The following is a 16,936-nucleotide window of genomic DNA, read 5'->3' on the forward strand; positions in this document are numbered from 1 at the left end:
TGGGGGGAGGGGACAAGCCAGTCTTTGCACAACAGTTCTGAGAGTGACTTAGATCCACTGACAGCTTTCTGATATAAAAGGGATGATTTTGTATGGCAGAGGATATGAATTCTATGTTTACTACATCGACACAGTACACGGTCATATATTGCTGGGTTGGAGATCAGTTTCATGCTCTAATATTCAAGCTCCTGTCCTCAGTGGGAGAGCAGTGTAATTGAGTAAGAATCGTTCTGTATTTGACGATATGTATGGCACTTTGTGAGGTTTAGTTGCCAGTGCAATATGGCGATCACTGTAAAATAGTTTATTGCCGCTGAATGTCACGTATGTAGAAAGGAAGAAAAGGTGGATGGTGCTTCCCTAGGACTGAGGAGCATCGTGACATAAGGCCTGTGTGAGTGTCGGTACACCATAATTTTTTCGGGTGCTGTACTGATATAAATGATAACTGCATTGTTTGTGGAAAATGTGTGTATATTGCATTGTAAAGTTACTGTGGTCTATGTTGTGGCATGACTAGAGAGGATGACTGTGTGTCCCATCGTGAGGTACATATAGATTCAGCACATTGATAACAGTAAGGGTATGAGAGAGATTTTTTACATGGTAAATTATGTGCACTATAGATACTGAGATTCGTTCCAGAAGCACAGCTGTCAAGAGGAGACATTACCTGTACATCCATCCATGTCAGACTGTAGCAGCAATCGTAATATTTAACTGTAGCTACACTGGTATATATGTTCCTGGCTTCCAATATTATGTGTGCAAAATAATTTTACCACTGAAAGTCCCATCTGCAGAAAGAAAGAAAAGGTGGATGGTGCTCTGATACCAATGACATCAGTAATTTTGCAGGTAAATTCGATAAGAGCCAATCATAATGCTCGATTCAATCACATCCTTTGTACTGGGATATGGGAGCCTCTACATAGCGGTCGCAACATTTGTGTGTGTTGAAAGCAGGAAGGGTAACACATGATGGACTGGAATATCACGTTAGGACTGCTGGGAAGAGTGCATTCGATGTTATTCTCTGCTATTTGCTGTTAAGCACAGTTAGACGCATCTCTCATGTCATGCTAGGAACAATGCGCACTGTGCTACTCTGTCATTAACGGTAAAGACACGTGCTGCCCAGAGGCGTCTCGCGTATGAGACCGACGTGAGCGTGCCTTGGAGTTCTGCGATGTCAGTATAACACTGGCTGTATATCCAAAAATAGAGGTAATTTTCACCTGCGTCCGGCGGCAGCTCGCGACTGTGACAGCGCACGCCCCTTGAGTGTCTGCAGTCCCGCCCAATTACATCGGCAACGCTGCCTAGGTGAACACGTATTTCGAGAGGAATATCTCAGGTATCAAGCATGAAAGGGATGAAACTTCCTGGCAGATTAAAACTGTGTGCCCGACCGAGACTCGAACTCGGGACCTTTGCCTTTCGCATGCAAGTGCTCTACCTACTGAGCAACCGAAGCACGACTCACGCCCGGTCCTCACAGCTTTACTTCTGCCAGGATCTCGTCTCCTACCTTCCAAACTTTACAGAAGCTCTCCTACGAAACATGCAGAACTAGCACTCCTGAAAGAAAGGATACTGTGGAGATATGGCTTAACCACAGCCTGCGGGATGTTTCCAGAATGAGATTTTTCACTCTGCAGCGGAGTGTGCGCTGATATGAAACTTCCTGGCAGATTAAAACTGTGTGCCCGACCGAGACTTGAAATTGGGACCTTTGTCTTTCACGGGCAAGTGCTCTACCATCTGAGCTATCGAAGCACGACTCACGCCCGGTCCTCACAGCTTTACTTCTGCCTACCTTCCAAACTTTACAGACGCTCTCCTGCGAACCTTACAGAACTAGCACTCCTGAAAGAAAGGATACTGCAGAGACATGGCTTAGCCACAGCCTGGGGGATGTTTCCAGAATGAGATTTTTCACTCTGCAGTGGAGTGTGCGCTGATATGAAACTTCCTGTCAGATTAAAGCTGTGTGCCCAATCGAGACTCGAACTCGGGCTGTGGCTAAGCCATGTCTCCGCAGTATCCTTTCTTTCAGGAGTGCTAGTTCTGCAAGGTTCACAGGAGAGCTTCTGTAAAGTTTAGAAGGTAGGAGACGAGATACTGGCAGAAGTAAAGCTGTGAGGACCGTGCGTGAGTCGTGCTTCGGTAGCTCAGATGGTGGAGCACTTGCCAGCGAAAGGCAAAGGTCCTGAGTTCAAGTCTCGGTCGGGCACACAGTTTTAATCTGCCAGGAAGTTTCATATCAGCGCACGCTCCGCTGCAGAGTGAAAAATCTCATTCTATGAAAGGGATGTTGCAGCCTCATGCATGCGGGCATCTGTGCATGGTTTGACAGCAGACCACTGTGTAGCCACCTGGCGGACGGTGTCTGCGTACAATGTTTGCATGTCTGTTGCATTATTTGGCGAGCAGGTATGTAGACTGTGCTATGTGTTATTAGGGGCAGTTTACGAGTTGATTTTGTGTCTGCACATCTGTGTAGTGCATTATTTAGGAGTAGTCTGCATTTTTGTACTGAAATTATTTCAGTAAATTAGGAGCTGTTTGCGTGTCTGCGCAGCGTTGTTTAGGAGTAGTTTACAGGTCTGTGGGCTGTGTGGCGTGACCCCAAGCATGTGTTTTGTATTAGTGTTCAAAAAGTGGTTCAAATGGCTCTGAGCACTATGGGACTTAACATCTGAGGTCACCAGTCCCCTAGAACTTAGAACTACTTAAACCTAACTAACCTAAGGACATCACACACATGCATGCCCGGGGTAGGATTCGAACCTGCGACCGTAGCGGTTGCACAGTTCCAGACTGAAGCACCTAGAACCTCTCGGCCACACCGGCCGGCTTGTATCAGTGTGATAAATATACTCCATCCCTAACTAAATTGTTTCAAAATAAATAAAGTACACTCCTTCCTTACTCTATCCAGCACCAGAGCGCCGGCTGAGTCATTTTCGCGCCATTTTCCCTCTCCAGACCACCATCACATGAGGGATGACAGCATCTGTGATGGCAGTATTGTGTACTAGGTCAGTTGGATTCTCGATCTCGTGGTGGAGACGTCATCTGCGAAATAAAATGTTATGTCCAGCACAGGAAGTGTCTTTCCCTCCACCTTCTTGGATTACATCATGAAATGGATGACAGCACCCTCTGGTGGTGGTACTGTGTACTAGGTCCAGACCTTGTGGTGAACACACCGTTTGCCACCATCTGGGATAATGGTACTTATGTCAATAGCTGACATCATGGTTGCCATCATGGACTGCATTACGGAACAGACATCAGCGCCCTGTGATGGTGGTACTGTGTACTAGGTCAGTTGGCATGCAGACCTCCTCACAAACACACTGGATGGTGGTACTGTCTCTAATTTTTCAACTAACTATACATCTGGATAATCGGTTTTCTCTAGTCCTTGTTCATAAAAAATTTCCTTTCATATTTTTAAATTTACTTGTAATTGGATTACAATAAATAACATTTACAATTTCTAAATTTTCTGTTGACAAATTAGCTGTATAACCTTTACAAAAATAATTATGATTTTACTAAATCTAACTTTTTCACCTTTTTTAAAATTTAGGTTCATCATTAGATACAATATTGCTTATTTTTAAATGTTTTTGATTTACTTCTATTCGTTTTACTTTTATTGTAGAATGTTTTGTATTATTGTATTTATCAATTAGATTTTAACTAAATTTAACCATTTATATTTTCTCTGTAATGCAAATTTCCTCCACATTTTTTCTTTAAATGTTCTGTTCAATCATTCAACAACAGATGATTTTCATTCTGAAGATGTTGAATAATTATTGATGTTATACTTTTTCATTAATTCTTGAAAATCTTTGTAAAAAATTCTTTTCCATTATCTGTTTGTAAATTGTTTGGTTTTATAACTATAAACATTTTTTAGAAAGCATCAACTATATTCTTAGATTTGTTATCTTTAATAGGAACTACAAATGCATGTTTTCAAAAAACATCAATTATTTTTAATAAATATTTAATACGTTTATGCCTTTTTGAAATTCCTTTTAAATTGTAATAATCCATTTCATCTAAACTAGCTTGCCATATATCATCTATAAAAACAAACAACATTTCATGTTTTAAAATTTCGTCTAATTTGTTTATGTAGTTCATTAATTATTACTTCAAGAATATTTTTTTAAACCTTCTCCATCTACAAATTTTTTTAACAAATTTACTCTTTTTAGATATACAAATTGTACAAATATCTCCAATTGTTAGTCTTCCAATTTTACTTGTTTCTCCATGTGGATTATGTGTTTTAACTTTTTGCAGTTTAAACAATGAATGTTTTCATCATGTGAAATATGATTTTCCATTTATATATAAAAAATTTATACAGATAAAAAATTTAATAAAGTAAGAACTAAAAAATACAATAAATTTAAAATTAGTCTAATGATTTCAATACTTCTATATCTTCCTCTACTTTTTTGTCTAGGCTTTTATAAATTTGTGATTCTAATGATTTAACGTAACTATCTACTGAATGAATTTTAACTAATGCATTAAGAAGACTATTTTGCGTATTGTTTATTTCTTTTAATATAATGTTACATAATACCATCCATAATAGCAATTTATTTGCTTTAAATCTGAAAGAAAATTGTTAATTCTACTTCATTATCATAGTTATTAAATTGTGTTAAAATGCTTGTGTATTCTGGTTTTGTAACCAAATAAGATACTCCATTATCAAAATAATGTTTATTAACTACATCTTTTCCATCACTGGATTATGTACATTAACAAGTCTTCTATTTTTAAGACCAATATACCCTTTAGTTATTTTTAAAATATCATTCAATTCTTTTTGAAATTGTTTAATTGGATTAGTTATCTTGGGATCTATTGATGATTGTAGTCATTTACTACTATTTTAAATTTTTCAATTTTTTTGAATTTTTTAAATTTGTTTACTTAGATGTATCTTATTTGCAAATATGTCCATTTAATAGCTCTAAAATTTCATTCAAAGTAAAATTTTCACACAGCAGTTTTAACACAAATAAACATAAATGGCCACATGTTACTTCATCAAGATTTTCTATTCGTTCTGCATTGTAATATAGTTCATTTTTCCCAAAATAGTTAACTAATTGTTTTGGTATTTACCACCAAATGAATCAAAACCAACTTTCTATCATTATTTTTATAATAACAAATCCAATGAGTACCAGGATTATCAGATGTATCTAAATTTTTTATACCACATTCAATTTTTATGGTTTATTTACTAATTCATCAATCATGTATAAACCAAAAATGTTTTTAATTTATAATTGTTCAGTAAGTTTTCCTATATCAAAATTTCTTCATTCAGTACGATGTTTATCAATTACTTTTAGTAAATTGTCTTGTTTTCTTTTTTCCATTACCAACTTTTTTCCAATCCTAAGTTATGTGGTTTTTGTTCTTCTAATTCTTTACCATTTTTTTAATACTGCATTTGCAATTGCTGCAGATCCACCAGCTAATGCACCAATTGTTTCTAAATATGGTAATGCAGCTAATAATAATAGTAAAAATCCACCCACATGTTGTGTTATTCCTTTACCACTTTTCTTTTTTGCTAAATATTCAATAATTTTTTTAACAACAGGAATAGCCAATGTAACAAGTAAATTTCCACCAACCTTGAATTTTTCTTTTTTGACAACCGTTAAAAATGGTTCAGTTGCATTTAATTGTTCTTTATTTAACTTTAACTTAATTGATTTTGGTTTTACTTGGCCTCTTTGTAGCAAAGTATAATCAATTGTAAAGCTATGCATTATGTAGTTAAAAATGTAATAAAGTTTTTTATATAGTTAATAATTTAATAAAGATTTTTTTATATAGATTAATATTTATAAAGATTTTTATATAGTTAAAAATGTAGCAACATTTTTATAAAGATTTTTTGTGTAGTTTATATAGTTTAAAAATGTATTAAGATTATTTATATAGATTAAGATTTACTAAGATTTTTTATTTAGTTTAAAAATGTATAAAGATTTTTTACAAAGATTTTTATATATTATATAAAGTTTTAAAAAATTATGTTTTAAAGATATAAAGAAATTATGTTTGAAGGAAACTTAACTGTATTTTTTACATGTAGTTCGTCTTCTGGAGATGCAATCTTACATTGGTTTGGTAAAAATGTTGCTGGTGTTGAAATAAAAGATACTCTTCCTAAAGAAGGTATAATTATTATAGAATCGATGGAAATTCGTGTACCTGTTGCTAAAGATGAACCAAATTTTGAACTTGAACAAAGGGAAAATATTTTAAAAATCATAAAATTCCTATTTCCTTTTATGAACTTCAAACAGAAGAAATTGGTGGTTTATCTGGTAAAAATAAACTAGATATAACAAATTTCTTTTATTCTATAGAATTTGATATGCCATATTTTGTTTTTGTTGTATTTCAAAGAAATGGAAAAAATAATCAGTATTTGATCATGTTAAACTACATCATATATATTTAAAAAATAGTAATTTTGAGCAGGAAGGGGAGGGGAGGAGGATCCGCAACTCTCCATGTCCACATGTCTCCCGACACGTTCAGAACATCGTTCTCCACACTGAAATTACTCTCCAAAACATTGCAGGTCTGCTCAGACGAGACACAGGTGATGATTCTGCAACCTCTCGAGAAGAGGGGTGCTCTGATGCAGAACTCAGAGATCCGATCACCAAATGCAGATGTGTCGAGAGAGGTTTCGGGACTGAGTTAGACCGCACGGCATGCCTGAGAGGAGGAGGAGTCAAGCGTAAGTACTCTATGAAGGCGTCAGCCTCAATACAGTTCTTTTAGCCGTACGTTGTCTGTTTCTTTCAAGGGACCACGTTAACATTTAGTACCATCTGAAAGCTGAGATACGTTGCATACTGTGCAAACATCTAGATTGTGGAGCTCTTCACGACATTTACATGTCTTCTGAAGTAGTGTCTCTCGCATGGCATTGTTATCTTCCAATCGAGTGTTTCCAGTTCCTCTACACCTAGAACAAAACCTAACACGGTAAATCATGAAATCGTTAGTTGCATTACGAAGGAATTATCCAAATGAAACGAAAATAGGCAGATGCGATGTACATGTACAGATAAACAAATGATTACAATTTCGGAAAAAATGGATGGTTGGTTCACAAGAAAGAGCTTCACAAATTGAGCAAATAAATAATGCGTCGGTCCACGTCTTGCCATTAGGCAAGCAGTAATTCGTCTTGGTACAGAATGACAGAGTTGTTGGATGTCCTCTTGAGGGACATCGTGCGAAATTCTGTTCAATTGGGCCGTCAGATCGTCAAAATCCAGAGCTGCTGGGAGAGCCTTGCTCATAATTCTCCATATGTTTTCAATTTGGGTGAGATCCATCGACCTTGCATGCCAGGGTAGTGTTTGATGAGCAGGAAGACATGCAATATAAATTCTTGTCATGTGCGGGTGGGAATGATGAAATGTAACCCCACAATGACTTTCTTGTCGACACAGTACTGAGCTGTAAGCGTACCACGGATGACAACCAAAGGAGGTCTGCTATGAAAATAAATGGCAAGCCTGGTTGTCAGATCGTACGGTGGGCGACGGTAGGTTGGTACCCCACCGCTGGTTGGGGCGTCTACAGACACGTCCTCGGTGGTAATTGGTTTTCACTTCGAAGCGGGACTCTTCACTGAAGACAAGTCTACTCCAGTCAGTCAGTTTCCATCCCGAAGACATGTTTTCCCCGAACAGAAGTGATATACCCACCTCATGTCGCCTGCCATACGGCTCGACAACCAGAAATGATGGTCTGGGTTGCCATTTCATGCCATATCAGGACTCCTTTGGTTGTCATCCGCCGCGCCCTTACGGCGTAGCAGTACGTCCATGATATTCTATGCCCCGTATTGTTGCCGTCCCTGGGAAGCTATCCTGGTCTCGCATTTCAGAAAGATTATGCCTGCCTGCACACGGCGAGAGTTTCTACTGCTTGTCTTGGTTATTACCATAGCCTATCTTGGCCAGAAAGGGTGCCAGATTTGTCCCCAGTAGAGAACGTTTGGAGCGTTGTGGGCAGTACCCTCCAACCATCTCGGGATTTTAACGATCTGACGCACCAGTTGGACAGAATTTGACACTACATGTTTCAGAATGACATCCAACAACTGTGTCAATTAATTCCAAATCGGATCACTGCTTGTATAAGGGTCAGATGTGGACCAACGCTTTATTGTCGTGTTCAGTTTGTGAAGCTCTTGCTCTTGAGTAAATAATACAATTTTCCTGAAATAGTAATCATCTGTTTGTACGTACACGTCCGACACATCTACTGACGACAGTTACATTCGGATAATTCCTTCATGGTGCGTAGTTTTTTGTTTTATTTTATATATTTTTAGTGTTTATATGCAAATCACAGAGAAACGAGCTGAAGGCTGTGAAATGAAAAATACTGAGGAAATCATAATCTTAATGGCATTGCCTAAGGAAGGAGGTGGTGTCCCTATAAGAGCCCTGTGGTCTCAAACTCGCCGATACAGTGGCAAGGGCGAACACCCACGTGATGACAGGCGTCGACCGTCCGCTGCACTCAGTCGTGCTGAAAACAGCGACCTGGAAGCGTCAGAAGAAGAACAAGCGGGTGTAGTGCGTTTCCTGACAGCGGAGGAAGTACGGGAACGGAAATTCATCGAAGAATGGCACTCAAGGGCGCGGAGAGCGCTGAATTTCCATTGCAATTCCAGCCCTCCATCCGACCTCTGGGGAAACGGTCGCCACGGCAAATCGCCAGTTTTCAGTAATGAGGGCATCCACCAGCTGGTCAATGGTATCGGTAGTGCGGTGTGGTATTCCAGGTCGTGGGTCATCAGCAGACGACATCTGTCCTTCCTTGCATCGCTTCTGCCATACCTTGACCCTTGCAACAGACATAAAGTGCACTCCATACACTTGAGCCATTCTGCGATGAATTTCCGTTCCTCGCACTGTTTCCGCTACGAAGAAACCAACTACAGCCGTTTGCTCTTTTTTGAAGCCAGCAATTCTCTTTTTTGAGCGCTACTGAGTGCTGTGGATGGTCGAAGCGTGCTCTTGCGCGCTCTGTACCCACGTGGTGTGTGAGCTAGGCCAACGAGAAAGATAGGCCACAGTATGTGCGTCGCAGCACGCGACACTACAGGCGTTACGAGTGCCAGAGTTTAGCAATTCTTAACTGCACGTTTAAATGCATGCAAGCTCTCTATAGCACACAACACAGTTAAGACATTTAGTGGACACATTTTCATTGATATACTGATTTCCAGTGGGCCCTGCACGGATCCAAGCTTTCGCGAAGTGTTTTGGGTATGGGGACTAGTGTGACGTCACAAGTTCGTTCCCGGTTCCATAGTTCACGTGGGCCCCGGTTGTACGCCGTCGTCCATCTGTCACGAAATTGGGACTTCAGCGCTCTTGAAATGACCACACGTTGTTCCATAGGCAGTGGCATTATCATCCGTTCAGCAGTTTTCATTTTACAGTGTCTAGCTCGTTTCCTTTTTAAATTACCCTTATACATTTATACTCTACCAGCTGCCTTACGGTTTGTGGTTAAGGGTACTTTGTGCACCACTGTCAAATCTTGCCTTTCCTGTTCCACTGGCAAATGGGCATTGGGTAGAAATATTGCTGCTAGGCCTCCATGTGCATCTTCTAATCTCTCCAATTTTATCTTCAGGCTCTTTTCGCGAGGTATACCTTGGAGGAAGCAACATTTTGGATCTTGATTGACTCTTGTATGAACGTACGCTATGAAAACTCCAGTGGTATGCCACACCGTGATGCCCATCGCCACCCTGACAGCGTTTGTCATAGGAGCTAGCTGACCATATCCCTGACGTTTTTGCACTTACCAAATGAACCTGTAATGAACCGCGCCGCTCTTCTCTATCAGTCCCACTTGGTAGAGGTCCCAGTCTGATGGGGAGTATTCAAGTATTGGTTGAACGAGGGTTTTGTAAGCTACCACCTCCGCAGGTGGGCGATTCTTCTAGAGGACTCTTGCAATGAATTTCACTCTGGCATCTGCCTTACCTGTGATTCGTTTTATGTGGTCACGGACTGAGCTAATCAGCAGGCTTCAGTATCTAGTACCTTGTGCCTGTTAATAATGTGCTCTGTAGTGTGCGTGATGCCTGTGCGCTTATAGGATATAACGTAGAAGGACTGGACGACTAGGGGATTGAACATCATTCGTTATGGACTACAAGATTGATCAGCATTTATTAATCACAAAAGTCAACTTTAAAACAAACGCAGACAAGAAGCAACGCAGTAATTTTCTTCAAGATTGCAGGAGTAGCCAGTTAACTTTCAGACTGAACAGTGAATATTCCAATGCCAAGAAACAAATTCCTTGTTTTAGACTGATCAGTTCAACTTTAAATTTTTAACTGAACAGAGATTTGCTTTAAATCGAGTGTGAAACATTAAATGGGAGAGTCGCGTCACATGTAAAATTTATAATCTCATATCGGCTTTCAAACAGCAATACAAGCAATCAAGTTTCACCAGAGTAGAAAATACTTAAAATACCCAGAATTAAACAATGAACACTAAAACAAATTAATAAAGCATAACACGTTTCTCAGAATCAGGTACTAAAGCATCATATCGACTCCAGAGCCCAGGAACACAAACAATATTGTCTCTGACATCACCGGAGACCGGCACGCCTCTCAGTAGTCTGGCTGCGACACCAAAATTATAACAAAGTATAAATTTTAAAACAAAGAGCAAATACATATAATCACAGTGCAACAATATGTCGACCTCATTGATGCGCAGGCTAAGCCAAGCAATTTATTTTTCTCTCGACAGTTCAGAATAAAAAGCCAGTACGTATAGTAAATACAATGTTCACACTTCAGTCAACACTGCCACTCTTGAGTAAGAATTCAACAGCCATGAGAGAAGCCAAAACATACGACAGAAAGTCCAGTTACTGGTCCATGACTAACAGAACGCTTCTCATATGTGGAGCAAACAAAAGATTATTTAATAACCAGTAAATAACTGCCGCATAAGCGTTAAGAAGGAAACAGTTAAATTTCAGCTCTAGGTGCTAAAACACCCAATAAGAGACATTAAATCTGTAAGGCAGCAATACGTTAATATACACACATGGCAGGGGGAAACCAGTAACTGAATAATCAATAAACATAACGGGAGGGTTTTCCCCACGGGAGACTGAGCTTAGCCAAACGCGGGGACAGTTGCTGGTCGCAATAATAACGACTTTCCGTCAGAAAAACACACTTCCAAAACACCAAGTACTAACAAGCTCGCACTTACACAAACACAGCGGCGGAGACGCACAAGAAAGACTGCATGGCATGAAAACCACGCAAGGAAGTACGTCACATAAAAACTGAATTCTAGCATAATGTTCCGGAAGTTGCTCACCCGGTCTTTTAAAGGAAGGCTCCTTCCGGAGTTGGAAGGCAACAGCAAAATGGGCTACTCGGCCTGCAACTGTTTGCCTGCTGCTAGCTATCGTCTCCCAGCTCCGTACTATCGCGCTGTTCTGTTCCTCTAACTCGCTGTTTTCCAACTTCCGCCAAGACACGTCCAGCGTATCCGACCGGCCAGCACAGCGACATAATCAGGACTGCCCGCAACCGTCCACACGACCCAAGCCACGTATCGGAGACCGGACACAGCCGACCGCTTGCGTCCCACACTACTCCCTTCCTGCTCGCCGATTCAACTCCAAGAGATTGGGAACGCGCGGGCGGCCTCCAGTGATTCAGCACCGTAGTCACGATACCCGTGGCCAAAGATCAGGCCACTTGCTAGCCGTATGCGACCTATCAACTAGCGGCACGGTTCATGCTCCAATGGTAAACTGAGTCACATCTTATAGACCTTTTGAAACCTAGTTGTATAATATTTTTCATCTTTTCAGTCTGCGCTTTCACTTAACGATCGAGAGTAGTGGCTTTTGCGTAGTGTTGTCACTGCTAACAGACAATATCGCCTGCAGCGCCTTTGCTGTGCACTTGCCCATATCGGTTGGACCGCAGACGACTGGAAAACCGTTGCCTGTTCCGAAGAATCGTGATTTCCGTTGCGAAGAGCTCCTGGTAGAGTTCGAGTGTGATACAGATGCCATTAAGCCATGGACTCAAGTTGTCAACAAGACACTGTGCAAGGTGGTGGTGGCTTCATAATGGTGTAAGCTGTGTTTGCATGGGATGGACTGGAAGCGGTTATGTTTGGCTACATGGAGACCATTTACAGCCATTCATGGAATTCATGTTCCCAAACACGATGGAATTTTAATGAATGGCAGTACCCCTGTCACTACGCCACAACTGTTGGCGATTTCTTTGAAGAACATTCTGAACAATCGGAGCGAACGCTTTGGCCATGAAAATTGCCCGACACGAATCCCATGCAACATTTATGAGACTTAATTGGAAGGTCAGGTCGTACACAAAATTCTGCATTACCAAAACTTTCACAATTATGGACGGCTACAGAGGCAGCATGGTTCAATATTTTTGACGAGGACTTCCAAAGACTTTTCGAGTCCACGCCACGTCGAGCTTCTGCACTACGCCAGGAAAAAGGAGGTCCGACACGTTATTGGGAGGTATCACACGACTTTTGCCACCTCGGTGTATCTCTCATGTTCGTCGCTATGCTGTGTGGTGTAAATATCTGTCTGTACTCTCAGTCCACGACTGAAAAAAATGAAATAAAATTATGTTGTAAGGTAAAATTGGAACAGTCTTTGGAAGAACCTCATGAAGATACGGATCAGATATATAAACTAGCGAATGGTTCCAGTTCTGCATGGGTAGTACAATGTATCTATGGCTGTACAAAGTGTCTGGTATAGCAGTAATTTTGTGCGAGCTACATCTGCTCCACCACCTTTTCCTGCATCTTCTTTCAGAGCCCTTAAGCATTAAGTCAATACCAAAACATCTGTTCTTATCAGCATAATATCCGATGCATCCTGCATGTCATTTACGAAGTCGACGTTAGCTCATGCCAACTTCTGGGTAGTGACAGATTACGCCACTCTGTAACTGCAGTTGGACACCCTTACACAGTTCCAATGAGTTCTGTTGTTCACTGTTAGATGGCAATGGCATTGTTGTAACAGCGGTTGCGGGTTTAAGCTCATCGTACTTCAGCCTGTTTGTACGAAATATTTATAAGTTATATACACAAACCTTCCTCGTGAATCAGCCTATCTATTAGCAAGAACTGTATCAAAATCACTACAGTAGTTCCTGAGACTGGCCCGAACATATGGAAAGAAAATACACCGGCATACTTCATATATCTATACATGAATTATCAAAGAATGTCTCCCCCACCCTCACCTACCTTGGCCTCACCATTAACTGTCACCTCACCTGGATCCCTCATCTCCACTCTATCCAATCCAAAGCCCACAACTGCTTCTGACTCCTCAAATTCCTTTATGACTGCCCATGGGGGTTGAACCCATCTGCCATCCTCCACACCTACAAATACATCCTCTGTTATGCCAGTCTCACCTGGATATCCACCCCCCCCCCCACCCAAATTCTATAAGTCCTTCCAGATCCTCGAGCACGATGCACTCTGCCTCGCCTCCCGTATACACCTCCTGTCCCCCACACGGACCCTTACAACCTGATTCCTTTCCCCCATCTGCTCCTATTCCTCAAACATATCAACGTCCTCTACACCCCCGCCGCCTTGATCCCCCGCATTCCATGATTGCTCCTCTCGTATCCAACCTCCACCCTCTTTTGCGCCGTCACCGTTGTGTCCCCCCTACCCTCCACCTCTACACCCTTCATCTCCTTTCCCAAGGTGGCTTCTGTCGACTCCCCCTCCTGGATGACACCATCTCTCCCTCCATTTATCCCTCCTATCAACTCTGATCCTCACCTGCCCCTCCCTTTCTCTGTCCTTTTCCCGGGCTCCCTTTCCCCCCTTCCATCCTGTTTTTTCCCCGCCTACCCTCTGTCTGCCTCCCTTCTCTCCTCTGAATCCTTTTGCTATCCGCCTTTCCCACTCCTTCTTACGTCCACCCAGCCCCCCTTTTTTTCTAGGTCCCCTCCCTCCATTGGCTGCCCCCTTTTTTTCCTTTCCACTCCTCCCCCCCATTTTTTCCCTTCATCTGTCCGGGTCCTCCCTTCCCCCCCCCCCCTCCCCCATCTGTCGGCGTGTCGCCTCTGCAGTGCTGTTGAAAGTGAGTGTTCAGTGTTGTGTGTCCCCTGTCAGTGTTGCAAACAGCCACCATACTGTCACTAGTTGCATTTTTATCTCGTGCGAATAGGAACCAGACTGTCGCCGTGTTCTTCAATTGTGCATGTCTCCTTCCTGTGTGTCTTCATTCGCATCGTCAACGCCGTATTTGTAATTTAAGTTCCCCAACTTGCTGCCATTTTACTGTTATTAACAACATCACCGTTTTATCGCCTAAAAAGGCGATTGTTTGTTTAATTTTTCTCTCGGCTGTAGAGCAGCGTATTAAGCTGCTGTCAGTCCGCCCCTCCCAGGTAGGGGGGGGGGGGGGGAATCGAAAATCAATAAAGGGAAAAAATCAAAGAATGAGCACTGACTGGATTTAGTTTGTAGACAGATGGACACAGAAACATTGGACCACACTGTTACTTTCAAAATTGACCATGGAACAAATAACAGATGTACGTATGTTAATATCAATTCAATGAATTTCTAAGGATCTTAACTAAATTATCTAGCTCATCTACCGAGATGAGTAATTTATTATTGCAGTCTATGTTACAATATGACATACATAGGCATCAATCGTACTTGTACATCTAGTCTCCCAAACAGTCGTAGAAAAAAAACTGACGTTTTTCAAAGATATAATTTACTGTTGTTTCTCATAATGGAGCATAATGCAATGACTCCCACACACTGTTTATGTCTTACTGTCCCTCATACCTGTCCCAGCCCTCAACCGTTTTCCTGAAGAGCACAGCAGAAGCATTCTTTCCCATTGGATCTGAATTCTTTTTCTCCCACTCGATTACATAGCTGTCTTCTCTAAAACCTTTTCCGTAACAATAATGCGAATTTGGAATGATTACCATTGCATTATCAGACAAATGAAACACTCCTCTAGATTCCAGTGACCTTAAATTATCTACCTACATACTAAATTCAGAGTAAAGTATGTCCTGTTTTCTGTATGCAACCTAATCCCATTACAACTAAGTAGCCTGCTTTCGCTCTAGACCATTCCCATACCCCAAAGTTCCTAGCTGAGGCAGTTAACCTGAAGTTCTCTCTCTAAGAACTCGCGACGTCATAATATCTCAGTTTTGTGCCTTTATTCATCATTTATATGTCGATTTTTAATTACACTATTCAGAGATTGTTCAGGGATACCTGATCAGTATTTGGTATGAGGGATCCATGGTCTTCAGCGGATTGTTAAGAGCTACTGCATTTGGTTTGGTTACTTACCAAAATTAGCTTTGTACCTGTATTGCACTGAAAACAGTGCACAACAGTGCAAATGTCGACAGTGTGCGCTCTGTGCCTTGCTTCCATCCGCTCATGATACATGCTACTAAGTGCATCTCCTACATCCCTACACAAGTATGGCGACCATCCACAAAAGAGAAACTGTCAGCTCTAATTTGACTTGTACCGGGTGGGTATAGTTAAACTTTCCATATTTAGCACGTTATAACACGGAAACTAATCACCGTACGAGTACCAAACTTTGTAGCGTTAATATCAAGGACATGGGGAAGAGAAATAATGCAGAGTCAGTTCAAATTAAACACTTTTAATCCACTGCTACATTACATCATACCGTTACATACTGGCACCATTACTGCTACAAAAGGGGCTCGATACGGCGCCTATCAGTGTCCAGAAGAGTCTGAAAGCACAGGATTGCATTCTGCACAGCAGAGCGAAGCATGTCTGTGTGTATACTAACTACCTCTCTTGATACGCTGTGCATCAGGTCAGCACATGTGTGAATGTTCCCCTGGTAAACCCTGTCCTTCAGGTAGCCCCACATACAGAAATCACATGGAATGATATCAGGTGATCATACCGGCCAAGTATTTGGAAACGATAGACTGATAATTCGATCGTTTCCAAATGTATTCCGGAGAAGCAGGCGAACTCCATGAACGGTGTGCGGTGAGGCCCCATCTTGCATGAAACCTGTTGAATTCAATGCGTCTCTCTCCTGTAGGGCGGGTATGATATGCTGGAGAAGCATATCGCAGTAATGCTGGCCAGTCGCACTGCACATCTTTGGTCCCGGAGCGCAAACTTGTTCAAAACAGAATGGGCCAGTGATGAACGAATCTGTGAAGCCACACCATACGGTGACACGTTCACCATACAGGGGAACTTCATGCATAGTGACTGGAGGTGAAGATCACCACATTCGGCAATTCTGTGCGTTCATCTCACCTAACAGAGAAAAATGGGCTTCATCTGTTCATAGGATGGTCCAGGGTTAGCCCTCGTCAACTTCAATCCTTGCGAGAAAGTGGAGAGCGAAGCCAACAAGTCGATGTGCCTCCTGCGGTGCAAGCTGCTGTACAATTTGATAATGATTCGAAGCATCTTTAGTACAGTAGACCATGGTAAGTCAACTGTCGTGGAACGGCACTCGCACTGCCTGACAATCGGGAATTGCGAGCATCGTTGTCTGCCATAGCAACAGGGATTTCATCAACCACCTGTGGTGCAACCAGTCGTCAGCCTCTTCCCGGAACGACGCCCACTTCTGCAGTTGATTCAAACTTCATCATGCTCCGCAGAGCCGATGGAGAAAGATGACCCTTCCGTAGTGCTTTCAGCCGGCGATATTCTCGAAGAGCAGCTGCAGCATTACTGTTGTTTTGATAATAAGAGCC

The 16,936-nt window shown here is 41.6% G+C and overlaps 1 protein-coding gene across 1 annotated transcript in view; it reads left to right on the forward strand.

Annotated features, from left to right (window-relative positions):
* LOC124556143 (glycine-rich cell wall structural protein-like) overlaps nucleotides 1–16,936 on the forward strand; it is a 139,865-nt gene that overhangs the window by 13,534 nt on the left and 109,395 nt on the right. The window contains exon 2 of the mRNA XM_047130157.1: nucleotides 6,656–6,817. The gene's annotated coding sequence lies outside the window, so the exon portion shown is untranslated. The remainder of the gene's footprint in view (nucleotides 1–6,655; nucleotides 6,818–16,936) is intronic.

Source organism: Schistocerca americana, chromosome X (assembly GCF_021461395.2).
Source record: "Schistocerca americana isolate TAMUIC-IGC-003095 chromosome X, iqSchAmer2.1, whole genome shotgun sequence".
Lineage (NCBI taxonomy): Eukaryota > Metazoa > Arthropoda > Insecta > Orthoptera > Acrididae > Schistocerca > Schistocerca americana.